This window comes from Dendropsophus ebraccatus, chromosome 6 (assembly GCF_027789765.1).
Source record: "Dendropsophus ebraccatus isolate aDenEbr1 chromosome 6, aDenEbr1.pat, whole genome shotgun sequence".
Taxonomy (NCBI): domain Eukaryota; kingdom Metazoa; phylum Chordata; class Amphibia; order Anura; family Hylidae; genus Dendropsophus; species Dendropsophus ebraccatus.
In genome coordinates, this window is record NC_091459.1 from 148,822,253 (window position 1) to 148,838,157 (window position 15,905).

At 43.2% G+C, this 15,905-nt stretch overlaps 1 long non-coding RNA gene across 1 annotated transcript; it reads right to left on the reverse strand.

The window, feature by feature from the left end:
* Nucleotides 1-940: 940 nt before the first annotated feature.
* On the reverse strand, nt 941-14,016 carry LOC138795155 (uncharacterized). Its single transcript, XR_011363588.1, has 3 exons — nt 13,955-14,016; nt 11,239-11,403; nt 941-1,019 (listed from the first exon to the last, which is right to left on the reverse strand). It is a non-coding gene; the product is annotated as an uncharacterized lncRNA (long non-coding RNA).
* Between the last annotated feature and the right edge of the window lie 1,889 nt (nt 14,017-15,905).

The window sequence follows — 15,905 nt, forward strand, 5'->3', positions numbered from 1 at the left end:
GTAATATTCTGTTTTTTATAAAAAACAACTCCTTAATAGGGTCAAAATATTCTATCACTTTTTTTTTATTGTTATTATTGTACTTGTTATATTGTAATTAACCCTTTGAGGATGCGGCTCGTTGTGGCCTTCAGGTGGCAGAATATAATATATTTTCTTCACTCTGTGCAGAAGGAGAGGTAGAGTTTGTCGTCCGTCATTGAGGTCGCTGCGTTAGGTCTTGTGTATTTTGTGCTTTTTGTGGCCTGTGAAGACGCACAGCAGTTTGATTCATTTTTATGCTCATGTTTAAACACTATTATTTCTTACTAATTAGAAAACATATTTTTTTACAATTTGTATTATTATTTTTTTTGTTGAATCTGTTTTAATTTGGCCAGAATATTTTTCTCATTAGATTTTTTTTTTGCATTGTTAAATCTTATTATAATTCGCTAAACCTTCTAATCCCTAAACTTGCCTAAAGCTTAAAATGCCTAAACCAGTTTATCTGCTCACCACTAAGGGGAAGTAAGGTTTTCAGCTTCACTGAGATGAGGTTGCATGGCCCACAGAGTCTAAAGAAAGAGGAAGGGGAATAAGTGAGGAGAAGAGGGAGTGTATGGACTCTGCAGGCTTGTCTTACAGAAAGTTCTGGATTTATAGCTTAAGTTGCTTAAATGTTGCTCTATAATATCCTCCATGCTGCTGCAAACTCTGAGGGTATACTGCAGAAAGGTAGGGAATGGTGTCTGGTGTTAAGGTTACGGTGTTAGGGTCCTGGTGTATGGTGTTAAGGTAATGGTGTATGATGTTAAGGTTATGGTGTTAGGGTTAGTGCAGGAAACGTGTGAATTTAGCCATAGTTTTCAATATTCATCATTTATTTGCAAAAACATCTGTGACTTAAATTTCTTCAGCTTCGAGCTTATACATTGGAAAAGTCCTATTACTGTTCTTCCCCTCACTGAATGTTCGTGAATATATTCACCAGTGTCCGATATGTAAGAAGCCGTACTCCTTCTCCATTAGAGGTGTATCTAAGTAGACAAGGAACGGAATGGTCAGCACCCAGTCTTATACACTCATGCGCTCTCAAATAGTAGGTTGTTGAGCACAAAGGTACTGGCCCCTGGATGTCGGGGTATCCATAACAAAGAAAAGCAACAGGATGCCTTCAGCTCATATAAAATGTTCAATTTTATTGTGGAAACTTCATTAAAAGAAACAGCCGACGCGTTTCGAGCCAACACGGCTCTTAGTCTTGCCTCTGGACTTGGGATATAACCAGGGAAAAATGCATCCTGTGATTGCCAGAAAGAAAAAACTGGCTCTATAACGCCATATGACAAGGGGAACAGAGAGTTTTGGCACTGCTGTGAAGACGCCGCTCTTCACAACAGTGCCACAACGCTCTGTTCCCCTTGTCATATGGCGTTATAGAGCCAGTTTTTTCTTTCTGGCAATCACAGGATGCATTTTTCCCTGGTTATATCCCAAGTCCAGATGCCATGACTAAGAGCCGGGTTGGCTCGAAATGCGTCGGCTGTTTCTTTTAATGAAGTTTCCACAATAAAATTGAACATTTTATATGAGCAGAGGTGTATATACTTTGATAACTATGTTTCCATTGCCCGGTGCATTCCCAATTAGCCTATGTTCACACACAGTAAAATAAGAGCAAAATTACAGCCATCATTTTGAAAATAAAAAATGTGTGAACTGGTAAAAAAAAACCCTGATAAATACTGAGCATGCGTCTGGACACTGATCAGAAGATTCCTGATGGGTGCCGTTTAGTGAAAAGCTATGAGCTATAAACCCTTCCATTGTATATATTGCAGGGCTGCAGACAATGTGAATGTTACAATGGAGGAGTCCAATCAAACTCTTATTAAAGACTTCATCCTCCTTGGGTTTTCTCAGGATTTTCAGGCCTGTATTTTGCTTTTTTTCCTGTTTTTTACCATTTATATACTGACCATCCTGGGGAACATCTTCCTGATCATCACCGTTCTCCTCACCCCTAAGTTACACACTCCTATGTATTATTTCCTCTGTAATCTCTCTTTTCTGGATTTGTGCTTCTCATCGTCTACTGTTCCGAAATTATTGTTTGATCTATTTTCACAGAGTAGAAGGATTTCCCTCATCGGTTGTATCGCACAGATGAACATTTGCCTATTTCTAGGAGGAACTGAATGCATCCTGCTGGCGGTGATGGCCTATGACCGGTATATCGCTATATGCTTCCCCTTACATTACACCACCATTATGAGCTGGAAACTATGTAGACTCATGACCGTCACTACATGCACAGTGAGCTTCATTGCAATAACTATTCCGTTCACAGCCAAATCTCTTGTATTCTGCAGAGAAAACACATTGAACCATTTTGTTTGTGAGATCTTGGCTCTGCTGGAGGTGGCGTGCGGTGACCTCTCCTTCTATAAGATAACAATAGTTATTGTAGCCATGTTTGTTCTATTATCGCCGTCAGTACTTATTGTAGGCTCTTATATAAGTATCATTATTTCTATATTAAAGATCCGTTCTGCCGATGGTAGATCCAAGGCTTTCTCCACCTGCGCCTCCCACCTCACGGTGGTGTTGATGTTTTTTTGGACGACTACGGCCATGTACATTGGGCAATCGAGCAGTTCCTCCAGTAGTCTGAAATATTTCACGGTAATTTATGCCGTTTTAACTCCCGTCTTAAATCCTCTGATTTACAGCCTGAGAAATAATGAAGTAAAAAAAGCCTTTTGGAAAATTTTGACCACAAGTAGCCGCCAATAGGAGGTAAGAGAGGTAAATCTGCTTAGTCATTTTGTGAACCAAAAGTTTGCTAACAAAATGTCATTCATCCCCTCCACCATGCTCGGAGTTTATCTTGCTGAAAGCCCCTCCATGGACGAGTGACACGCTTTACAAAATGTGCAAAGTAATTTTTTTAATAAAACAAAATAATAATAATACAGACTTTTAAAGGGTACTCCAGAGATAGAAAAAACTGGGGTCAGAAAGTTATACAGATTTGTAATTTTACTTCTAATTAACAATCTCCAGTCTCCCAGTACTAATCAGCTGCTGTTTGTCCTGCAGGAAGTGGTGCATGCTCTCAAGTGTGACACAGTGCTCTCTGCTGCCACCTCTGTCCATGTCAGGAACTGTCCAGAGCAGGAGAAAATGGCTAAAGAATAACTCTTCTCTGGGCAGTTCCTGACATGGACAGACGTGGCGGCCTCAGAGCGCCTTGTCAGACTGTAAAGAATACACCACTTCCTGCAGGACATACAGGAGCTGATTAATACCATAAGACTTTTAGATAGAAGTATTTAACAAATCCATATAACTTTCTTAGGCTATGTTTACACAACGTTTTTTCAGCTCACTTTAACCCTTTGAGGACCAGGCCCAAAATGACCCAGTGGACCGCGCAAATTTTGATCTTAGTGTTTTCGTTTTTCTCTCCTCCCCTTCTAAGAGCTCCAGCACTTTCAGTTTTTTATCTACAATGATCCCTAGTTTTTATTAATACCATATTTGTGAAGATCGGACGTTTTGATCACTTTTTATTGATTTTTTTAAATATGTAATGTAACATAAAATCGGTAATCTGCGCACTTTTTTCCCTCTTTTTTTGTGTACGCCGTTTGCCGTTTGCAATGACGCTTGTTATATTTTAATAGATCGGACAATTACGCACGCTACGGTATATTATATGTTTATCTATTTATTTATTTTTATATGTTTTATTTATATTATGGGAAAGGGGGGTGATTTCAACTTTTATTGGGGGAGGGGCTTTGGGGTAGTGTAATAGTGTTTTGAACTTTTTTTTTTTTACACATTTGAAGTCCCTTTGGGGGACTTTTACATTCACTACTTGGATTTTTACACTGACCATTGCTATGCCATAGGCACAGCATTGATCAGTGTTATCGGCGATCTGCTCATTGAGCCTGCCTGTGCAGGCTTAGTGTAGCAGATCGCCGATCGGACCGCACGGAGGCAGGTAAGAGACCTCCGGCGGTCTGTTTCAACGATCGGGACCCCCTCAGTCACACTGCGGGGGTCCCGATCGGTAAGTGACAGCGTGATCGCTGCAGCGTGTCATTACCGGTGAGGTCCCGGCTGCTCACTGCAGCCGGCCCCAACCTCCTATGAAGCGCGCTCCGCTTCATAGCCGGAGAAACACCCAGGACGTAGGGTTACGTCCAGGGTCGTCTGGGGACAGACTTCCATGACATAACCCTACGTCCAGGGTCGTCTAGGCCCTCAAAAAAGAACATTGCTGCCCATCTGCAATTTGCTAAAGATCACCTAGACAAGAGAATGATAAATAGCCAAGTCAAAGTCTTGAGCGTATTCCAATAGAATTGGAAGGACCTGACGTGAGCAGTTCATGGACGAAACGATCAATATAGCCAAGCTAAAGCTGTATGGAGGAATGGGCTAAAATTACCGCCGATGCAGGACCAACAATTACTGGAGGCGTTTAGATGCAGATATTGCTACACAAGAGCAGATACACAAAGCAAGGGTTCACATACTTTTACCACTCAAAGAGATATAATATTGGATCATTTCCCTTAAATAAATGACCAAGTCTAATATTTATGACTCACTGGTTTCACTGGTTTCTGGGGGTTTTTAGGACTTTTTCGAAATGTGACCAGTTGTAGTGTATGAACACAGACCAGACCTTTGGGCGGCTTACTTTATTCCATGCAGGTTAGACTCAGGGTAAATTCACACGGGCGAATCCGCAGGAGTTTAAAGCTGCGAGTATTCCCAGACAAGATTCAGCTGTGGTAATGATTCCATTAGGTTTAGTGCGTTTTTAGCAGCATGTTTGGTTAGTGCGGATTAGCTGCGGATCCGCCCGTGTGAATTTACCCTTAGACTGGACAGCCTCACCCAGCAACCAGACAGATGGACATAATACTGTAACATTTTGCAGCCAGCAAGTTAACACATTACTTTCCAACATACAGTACTACACCAGTCTCACTTTATGTGGTTATAGTTCCATGATGCTTTCACGTATCCTAGCGATTCTGAGACAGATTTTGCGTGACATATTTTACTTTATGTTATTGGAAGAATTTGGTCACTATGTTATATGTGTTTTTGGTGATGCCAAAATATCATGAAAAATTAAAAAAAATTACCATTTCTTTGTCTTTTTTTTTTTTAAACATAAAAATAACATAATAAATGTATTCTCTGGGTCACTAGGATTACAGTGAAAAAAAAAATGCGGGGCCCTATTTTCTGAAATTAGCCAGATACAAATGAAGTAGTAACAGCCTGACATTACAAGGGTGGGAATAGTAGGGCCAGTCTGTTATCTCAGCAGACACAGACCCCTATTTTTTGGTTGCATGTTCCCTCTGCTACCCGACTCTTCCCAGTACCCCTGTGGTGAAGGTTGCTGGGGCAATAGGAGGGGTGAGTTATGTCATTAAAAATCAATAGTGTCAACATTATCGATCTGGTAGTTACACTATTGGACTTTGAGTTACCAGACCTCCACTTGTCTTCCAGAACCAAGACCAGATGAAAAGGATGGAAGACACACAGGGCATTTGTTGGGCACAGTAACCCAGGTCTGTGCCATTTACATATAAGAAATGTAACAAAGTTTTGAAGTCTAATTTACTAATGTAATGTCCTTAAAAAAAACGAGTGCCTTGCAAAAGAAAGTGTTGAGGGTCCAAAAGAATACGTCACCATTCCATCACTTCTTTGAGCAAAAGGTTTGTATTTGAATTTACCTGCTCACAATATTGAGAATAGATCATGAGTAAATGTCACCTCTCTGCTATCCAGGATCCCAGAATGTCTATCAGTTATGTCTTCCTTCTGAGCCTCCCACTGTCTTAAACTCAACATGGAAAAAAACTCATAACCTCTGCCACATCTCGCTCCACCCCACCATCTAATCTGTCATTTTTCAGTCAATGGGTGCCCCTTTCTCCTCATCTCACAAGTCCGCTGCCTTGGGGTCACCTTTGATTCTGCACCACACATCTAAGTCATCTGCTGCCTCCACATTAAAAACATTTTGAGAATCCGTTCTTTCCTCAACTCTTTTGCCCTAATATTCCCCCTCTCCCCACGCTCCTCTTCTGCCTCTCACCTCTGCCGATGCCTTCACTGGCTCCCCATTGCCCAACAAATCCAGTTTAAACTTGTTTACCATGAAATAAAAGGCCATCCACATCCTTTTCCCTTAGTATATCTCTGACTTTATCTACTCACAAGACCCCCATCTGTATTCACAACTTTCGAAAGAATCTTGAAAACCCATTGTTAGACCCTTACCGCACCGCATCATCCTCTTCAGTGGCTGCATGGTGGGAAAGCTGTGGGAGCGTGCACTAGCTTCTCTCCTTTCGGCATACCTGATCCGGACCCTCATCACCGACTGTGCCGCTGTGATTAGTGTTTTAACTGGCAGATCTCCCTGACAGTCAGTGTTGTCTGGCCACACATGTTTTTGCTGGAGGTCAGTGGGGCCAGGCTTATCATCCTCCAAAACCATCTCCCCGCTGATCCAGTCACTGCAATGGTTGCCCAATAAATCCAGAATTCAGTTCAAACTCCTCTGCACCTTCATACATCTCCTCCCTCATCTCCTCTTACCATCCTTCCCAGACTCTACATTTTGCTAATCATCTTACACTAACATCTTCCATAATCAGAAGCTCTTACTCCCGCCTCCAGGACTTTTCTCATGCTGCACCAGTTCTTTGTATTCTTCACTCAAAGACATCAGACTCATTCCCAATACTCACAGTCTCAAACGTTTCCTAAAGACTCATCTCTTCTAAATTTTGTCTCGCCCTTTGCTGTCCCTTCACCTTTTCTTATCTCGATAGGGCACATATCCACATAGGGCTTTCTTGAGGCGAGTAGGTAGGGACAGCTGGGTGGGGAAAGTCCAAGGCTTACAGTCTGTGTACTCCCTGTAACCTTCCTGGTTGTCCCATGGCAGCCTATCTGACACCCATGAGACTAGACTACAGTCTACGATAACCCTGCTGGCATCTCACTGCATTGGGACCATCTGCTTCCCTCATCTTCTGTCTGCTCCCCTCACTTTGTAGATTGTAAGTCCTCATGGGAAGTCCTCTCTCACTATGTAATACCTGGCGGGCAGGGTCCTCTCTCCCTATGTAATACCTGGCGGGCAGGCTCCTCTTTCACTATGTAAGCCCTTGCAGGCAGGCTCCTCTCTCCCTATGTAATACCTGGCGGGCAGGCTCCTCTCTCACTATGTAAGCCCTGGCGGGCAGGCTCCTCTCTCCCTATGTAATACCTGGCGGGCAGGCTCCTCTCTCACTATGTAAGCCCTTGCAGGCAGGCTCCTCTCTCCCTATGTAATACCTGGCGGGCAGGCTCCTCTCTCACTATGTAAGTCCTTGCAGGCAGGCTCCTCTCTCCCTATGTAAGCCCTTGCAGGCAGGCTCCTCTCTCCCTATGTAAGTCCTCATGGGAAGTCCTCTCTCACTATGTAAGCCCTTGCAGGCAGGCTCCTCTCTCCCTATGTAAGCCCTGGTGGGCAGGCTCCTCTCTCCCTATGTAATACCTGGTGGGCAGGCTCCTCTCTCCCTATGTAATACCTGGTGGGCAGGGTCTTCTCTCACTATGTAATACCTGGTGGGCAGGCTCCTCTCTCCCTATGTAATACCTGGCGGGCAGGCTCCTCTCTCCCTATGTAATACCTGGTGGGCAGGCTCCTCTCTCCCTATGTAATACCTGGCGGGCAGGCTCCTCTCTCCCTATGTAAACCCTTGCGGGCAGGGTCCTCTCTCCCTATGTAAACCCTTGCGGGCAGGCTCCTCTCTCACTATGTAAGCCATCGCGGGCAGGGTCCTCTCTCCCTAAGTAACCCCTGGCCGGCAGGCTCCTCTCTCCCTGTGTAAGCCCTGGCGGGCAGGGTCCTCTCTTCCTATGTAAGCCATCGCGGGCAGGGTCCTCTCTCACTATTTAAGCCCTCGCTGGCAGGCTCCTCTCTCCCTATGTAGGCCATCGCGGGCAGGGTCCTCTCCCTATGTAAGCCCTTGCACACAGGGTCCCCTCTCCCTATGTAGGCCCTCACAGGCAGGGTCAGCTCTCCCTATATAAGCCCTCATGGGCAGGACCCTTTCTCCCTATGTAACAGTCTATTATTTACTTTATTCATGTTGTTTTCTTATTTTATTTTACATTCTGTATTTTAATCCCTTATCGCATGTACATTGCTCTGAAATCAAGCTTACTGTGGGCCATCTTGACAGTTGCCAGCTAGCCAGTGCACATTAGGAGACTGGAGTGGACCTGTGCATAGTAACACACACCTGGGAGGCTATCCTGTAATGAGAATGTGGTCATAAACTAGATTCTATACTGTGAATATTTTAATATTTTTTAAACATTTCAAGCAACCCTTCCATCTAGTGTAAATGTAACCACAATGCTGTCGTGCCTCAAGGTTATTATGAAAACCTTTTGACGAATCATCAAACACGCCATAAGTAATTGATCAACTCCTTCTATTTGTATAGTAAAAACATTGAAAAAATACAGTAGACTCAAAGTTATGGAAATATATGGTTTGTGTAGGCTCAAACTGACCCACAAATAGGACAGAAGGTGGACCACTGTGTGCACCACTCCTATCACGTACCCATGAGATTATAAATAAAAGGAGACAAAAATTGATGAGTTAAATCACGTAGAGAGCCATCTAACCTATTTTTATACTCAAAGTTATGCATCCATGGGAGGGCATCCTCTTGCCTTTCCCAATGCTCTCTATAGTGGGTAACAGGCTCCTGTCAATGTACTAATCAAAGGAATGGGGGTCAAAAAGAATATCTTTTAGGCTATGTTCCACTGCGTATGTTTCCGGCCGTAGTGCGAACCGCGAATATACGCACGTAGTTTTGAGGTTGATGCGTTCGCTTGAAAGTATACGATATACGGCCGCACAATGCACACTACGTATGAACTTACGGGCGGATCGTATATGGCGCCGTGTAAAATGAACACGACCATTGTTTGAGGACGGAAATGTTCGAACTCACGGCCGTGGATTTCCATGCGGTCCTGTACAAAGTACTTATTTAGGCCAAATTTAACTTGATTTTTCGATCCAAAAGGTTCTGTGTGGTTTACGGGGCTGGGCAAAGATTTCCAAGTAAATGACCTGCTTCAGATCGCTTCGAAACAAGCTAGGGAAGCAGAACTGTACTACGGCCGTATGTTCGCGGTTCGTACGCATCCGGCCGCATGTCGATTTTTCCCACGCCCGTAGTTTCAGCCGCACATGTACGGCGGCGTAAGAACTGCGGACGGATTCATACGCAGTGTGAACATAGCCTTAGCTAGTAAGTGTACTGTAGCTGTAATAGGCTGACCTTGCATATGGCAGAGGTTTCATTATAATCAAAAACGTATCTTGAGGATTCTAAACCCCCTCTTTTGTATGTATCAAAGGTCTGTGGTCATTGAGAATATTACCATGGAGCACTCGAATTACACTGTTATTACCGATTTTTTCCTCCTTGGGTTTTCTTGGAATTTGCAGGTGTCTATTTTGCTTTTTATCCTGTTTTTATCATTTATACATTGACCATTCCTCATTCCTAAGTTACACACTCCTATGTATTCATCTACCAGTGCCCCAAAATAGCTGTTTGATGTATTTTCAAAAAAATAGACGGATTTCCCTCGTCGGTTGTCTCATACAGGTTTACATTAGTCTATTCCTAGAAGGAACAGAATGCGTCCTGCTGGCGGTGATGGCCTATGACCGGTATATCGCTATATGCTTCCCCTTACACTACACCACCATTATGAGTTGGAGGCTATGTGGATCCATCACAGTTATTATGTTTATAGGAGGTTTCCTTATATCAAACAGTTCCCACCATGGTGAGACCTCTTATATTCTGCAACGAAAACACATTGAACCATTTCCTTTGTGAGATCTTGGCTCTTCTGGAGGTGGCATGCGGTGACCTCTCCTACTATAAGATAATTATACTTGTTGGTGGCACATTTACACTATTATCATCTCCGGCTTTTATTCTGGTATCTTATATATGTGTCATTGTCTCTATATTAAGAATCCGTTCCCTTGCTGGTAGAGCTAAGGCTTTCTCCACCTGCGCTTCCCACCTCACTGTGGTGTTGATATTTTTCGGGACACGAATGACCATGTACTTGGGACAAGCAAGAAGTTCAGCCAATCTGAAATATATCACTCTCTTTTATGCTGCTTTTACTCCTGTTTTAAATCCTTTTGATCTACAGCCTAAGGAATAATGAAGTAAAAACATGCAGATAGGTAAAGTGCTGCGGAATCTGTGTGCTCTATACAAATAAAAACATTATTAATAGAGATGAGCGAACCGGGTTCGGGTTCGAGTCCATCCGAACCCGAACGTTCAGCATTTGATTAGCTGGGGCTGCTGAACTTGGATAAAGCTCTAAGGTTGTCTGGAAAACATGGATACAGCCAATGACTATATCCATGTTTTCCACATAGCCTTAGGGCTTATCCAACTTCAGCAGCCACCGCTAATCAAATGCCGAAAGTTCAGGTTCAGATGGACTCCAGCATGCTCCAGGTTCGCTCATCTCTAATTATTAAGCAAAAGAATCCTTTAGGAAAATTGTAGCCAGAGGAGGTCACTGATAGGCGGCACTAGGGTAGTAGTTTACTTCCTTTCTCCCTTGGTAATTTTTAGGGTGCCAGGAAGGCAAATTCTTTCACCTGTAGGATATTCAATATTATTCAAAGTGCTTTCGTTTCTAGATATCTGAAGGTACTGAGGAGGAGGAACACTCTATATAGAGAATTATACTGTATATCAACACATTTTACTTTAGAAATCTTGTAAATTAAAGGGGTTTTCCGATTTAAAAATACTTGTCCCCTATTAATAGGATAGTGGCCAAGTGTGAGATCACGGGGGTCTGACCTCTGCATTACGGCTCCTTTCTTACCGGAGACAGCCGAGCACAACATACGGCTCTATAGAGAATGAACAGAGCTGCGGGTTACGTGTTGGCCCGCGTCTCTATTTATAACAAAGGAGCGGGGTTGCCGATAGAAAGATTATGGGTAGCACAGAGGTCAGGCACCCCTGTAGATAAGGGACAAGTATTTTTAAATTGTGAAACCCCTTTAATGACCATTCCAACAGTGAATACTGTAAAACCTAAAAGTAATAAAAAAATAAGTATTTATTATCTGACCGTGTTTCAGCGATGGCCTCGGCACCATCACAGTGACAGCAGGAACGACGCAGGGAAGCCCGGTCTGCTGATGCTGCACCCGCACAGTGAAGTCTTGCTGATACTGAGGCCTGCTAGCCAATCAATGCTGGAGGGATGCTGGGCCAATCATGCGGCACGGTGATCCTGCAGCGATTATTGGTGGGCTATTAAAACTGATTACAGCTGATGGCATCGAAAATTTACTCTGCCCTGCTTCACAAGCGTTTATTGTATCTATATATCTAGTACAATCTGACCCTTGGCTTATTCCTTCAGCATAAGTGGAGCATGCAAAGATACATTACAGACTCCAAGGTTCCTAAATTACACCACTTTTACAGACTGACAATATTGTGCACCCACCCCAGGATAAAGTCCAACCTAAAGTGGGGGAAAAGTTAAGAAACCCCTTTTCCTGTACATTTACTTGTAGAGAAACCAAAGAGGAAAAGGAAAAAAATCCTCCAACACCCATAAAAGCGGCTGTCCAATCTCTCCCCTTAGTTCCCGTCTTCTCTGACAACCATAGACGGGTGGGGAGAGTCAAACTACACTCACCGGTAACTGTCATTGCATGGGTATGACTGGTTTGGACCCATCCTTACAATCCTGACAATAAATTTCATCATCCAGACACTAACCATGAGTGGGGAAAAAAACTTTGTTTTATCATTAACCCTTTGAGGACCAGGCCCAAAATGACCCAGTGGACCGCGCAAATTTTGATCTTAGTGTTTTCGTTTTTCCCTCCTCCCCTTCTAAGAGCTCTAGCACTCTCAGTTTTCTATCTACAGGGCCATGTAAGGGCTTATTTGTTACAGGAATAGTTGTACTGTGTAATGGCGTCTTTCATTTTACCATAACATGTATGACGGAATCCAAATATATTATTTATGAAGATATGAATAGGTGAAATCGTAAGAAAGAATGCAATATGGTAACGTTTGGGGGGTTCCTGTGTCTACGTAATGCACTATATGGTAACAGCGACATGATACAATTTTTCTATAGGTCAGTCCGAACACAACCATATGCAGGTTACACAGATTCTCTAACGTTATATATATTTTTTTTTATGAAATCCTTTTTTTTGCCAATTAAATATTAATAAAATGGGCCTATTGTGACGCTTATAACGGTTTTATTTTTTCACCTACGGGGCTGTATGGGGTGTCATTTTTTCCGCCATGATCTCTAGTTTTTATTAATACCATATTTGTGAAGATCGGACGTTTTGATCACTTTTTATTGATTTTTTTTAATATATAATGTAACATAAAATCGGTAATCTGCGCACTTTTTCCCCTCTTTTCGTGTACGCCGTTTACCGGTCACAATGACGCTTGTTATATTTTAATAGATCGGACAATTCCGCACGCTACGGTATGTTATATGTTTATCTATTTATTCATTTTTATATGTTTTATTTATATAATGGGAAAGGGGGGTGATTTAGACTTTTATTGGGGGAGGGGCTTTGGGGTAGTGTAATAGTGTTTTGAACTTTTTTTTTTACACTTTTGAAGTCCCTTTGGGGGACTTGTACATACAATACTTAGATTTCTACACTGATGAATGCTATGCCATAGGCATAGCATTGATCAGTGTTATCGGCGATTTGATCATTGAGCCTGCCTGTGCAGGCTCAGTGTAGCAGATCGCCGATCGGACCGCACGGAGGCAGGTGAGAGACCTCCGGCAGTCCGTTTCAACGATCGGGACCCCCGCAGTCACACTGCGGGGGTCCCGATCGGTAAGTGACAGGGGACTCCCCCTGTCACTTACACTTAAACGCCGCGGTCGCGCCGTGATCGCGGCGTTTAAGGGGTTAATGACACGCGGCAGCGCGATCGCTGCAGCGTGTCATTACCGGTGAGGTCCCGGCTGCTGATTGCAGCCGGCCCCCACCTGCTATGAAGCGCGCTCCGCTCCGGAGCGCGCTTCATAGCGGGAAAAACACCCAGGACGTAAGGTTACGTCATGGGTCGTCTGGGGACAGACTTCCATGACGTAACCCTACGTCCAGGGTCGTCTAAGGGTTAATATCCTGTTTATTGTAAAATCTTTTTATGATAACACTAATGGATCCATTAAATAGAAAAAATTGATGTATTTGTGTGCATCCATTGTTATACGTTTTTTTAATTTGACTTCCATTATAAAAAAAAAGGATTAAAAAAAAGATGAAAACTCATCAGTTTTTGTAGCGTACAAAAAAATGGTCAGCCTTATATTGAACATTCATTGATATAGCATGAAAGGATGCTCTCTACTATATATATTGGGGGTGGAGAGTATTTATAAGGCTAGGTTCACACTGCGTTTTCAGCATCCATTTAACGGATCCGTTTTTTGCAAAAAACGGATTGCAAAAAACGGATGCATTTGTGTGCATCCGTTTTTGATCCGTTTTTCCATTGACTTCCATTATAAAAAAAAAAACGCATAAAAACTGATCCGTTTTTTTTTACGCACAATAAAGTACTGTTGACACTACTTTTTTGACCGTTAAAAAAAAACGGATCCGTTAAGCGGATTGCAAAAACGCAGTGTGAACCCACCCTAACCAAAACCAGTCTAAAGGAGAAAAAAATGGCTGTAAATAATAGAAACATAAAATCCCAAAGCCTGATGACAAGGGATTATGTGCATTTTCAAAGCCTTTACGTTTTCTCTACAATTTCATTAGTTTTACCAGTTTGGCGTTCATATGAAGAAGACGACATAAATCAGTAGAGAGGCGGCCATACCAGCAGGCATGATGTGAGGGAAATCCTGTCATAAACAAGCTTTGGGGGGAACAGAGCTTCATGTATCCCTCTCTACTATACAAACAGGGGAAAGAACATTTCCTATCCACCCCAAGGAGTGGGAGGAGCTAGAGCTGTGAGGTAAAATAAGGAGCAGAGTAGATGTCATTCCGGTCAGGAGGATCTTGAGAGGAAAGAGTCCACTATGGCAGTGTGACCTCCATCTATCCTGAGGTAGATACAGACAGAGATCAGCAGCCATGTAAAGCAGAGACTGAGAGAAGAAGAAGCCTCCATCTTATCTCACAGACACTGAGATGGTAAACAAACTGTGTTATACTGAACAAGATGGCTGTAATACTGAGGTAATTGGTGTGAGAAGCCTGTCTGTGGGGTATATGGCTGTAATACTGAGGTAAGTGATGTGAGGGGTCTATCTGTGGGGTATACGGCTGTAATACTGAGGTGATGTGAGGGGTCTATCTGTGGGGTATACGGCTGTAATACTGAGGTGATGTGAGGGGTCTATCTGTGAGGTATATGGCTGTAATACTGAGGTAAGTGATGTGAGGGGTCTATCTGTGAGGTATATGGCTGTAATACTGAGGTGATGTGAGGGTTCTATCTGTGGGGTATATGGCTGTAATACTGAGGTGATGTGAGGGTTCTATCTGTGGGGTATATGGCTGTAATACTGAGGTGATGTGAGGGTTCTATCTGTGGGGTATATGGCTGTAATACTGAGGTGGTGTGAGGGGTCTATCTGTGGGGTATATAGCTGTAATACTGAGGTAAGTGATGTGAGGGGTCTATCTGTGGGGTATATGGCTGTAATACTGAGGTAAGTGATGTAAGGGGTCTATCTGTGGGGTATATGGCTGTAATACTGAGGTAAGGGATGTGAGGGGTCTATCTGTGGGGTATATGGCTGTAATACTGAGGTAAGTGATGTGAGGGGTCTATCTGTGGGGTATATGGCTGTAATACTGAGGTAAGTGATGTGAGGGGTCTATCTGTGAGGTATATGGCTGTAATACTGAGGTAAGTGATGTGAGGGGTCTATCTGTGAGGTATATGGCTGTAATACTGAGGTAAGTGATGTGAGGGGTCTATCTGTGAGGTATATGGCTGTAATACTGAGGTAAGTGATGTGAGGGGTCTATCTGTGAGGTATATGGCTGTAATACTGAGGTGATGTGAGGGGTCTATCTGTGAGGTATACGGCTGTAATACTGAGGTGATGTGAGGGGTCTATCTGTGGGGTATATGGCTGTAATACTGAGGTAAGGGATGTGAGGGGTCTATCTGTGGGGTATATGGCTGTAATACTGAGGTAATTGGTGTGAGAAGCCTATCTGTGGGGTATATAGCTGTAATACTGAGGGGATGTGAGGGGTCTATCTGGGGTATATAGCTGTAATACTGAGGTGATGTGAGGGGTCTATCTGGGGTATATAGCTGTAATACTGAGGTATGATGTGAGAAGCCTGTCTGTGGGGTATATGGCTGTAATACTGAGGTATGATGTGAGGGGTCTATCTGTGGGGTATATGGCAGTAATACTGAGGTAAGTGATGTGAGTGGCCTATCTGGGGTATATGGCTGTAATACTGAGGTAAGTGATGTGAGGGGTCTATCTGTGAGGTATATGGCTGTAATACTGAGGTAAGGGATGTGAGGGGTCTATCTGTGGGGTATATGGCTGTAATACTGAGGTGATGTAAGGGGTCTATCTGTGGGGTATATGGCAGTAATACTGAGGTAAGTGATGTGAGTGGCCTATCTGGGGTATATGGCAGTAATACTGAAGTAAGTGATGTGAGGGGTCTATCTGTGAGGTATACGGCTGTAATACTGAGGTAAGTGATGTAAGGGGTCTATCTGTGGGGTATATGG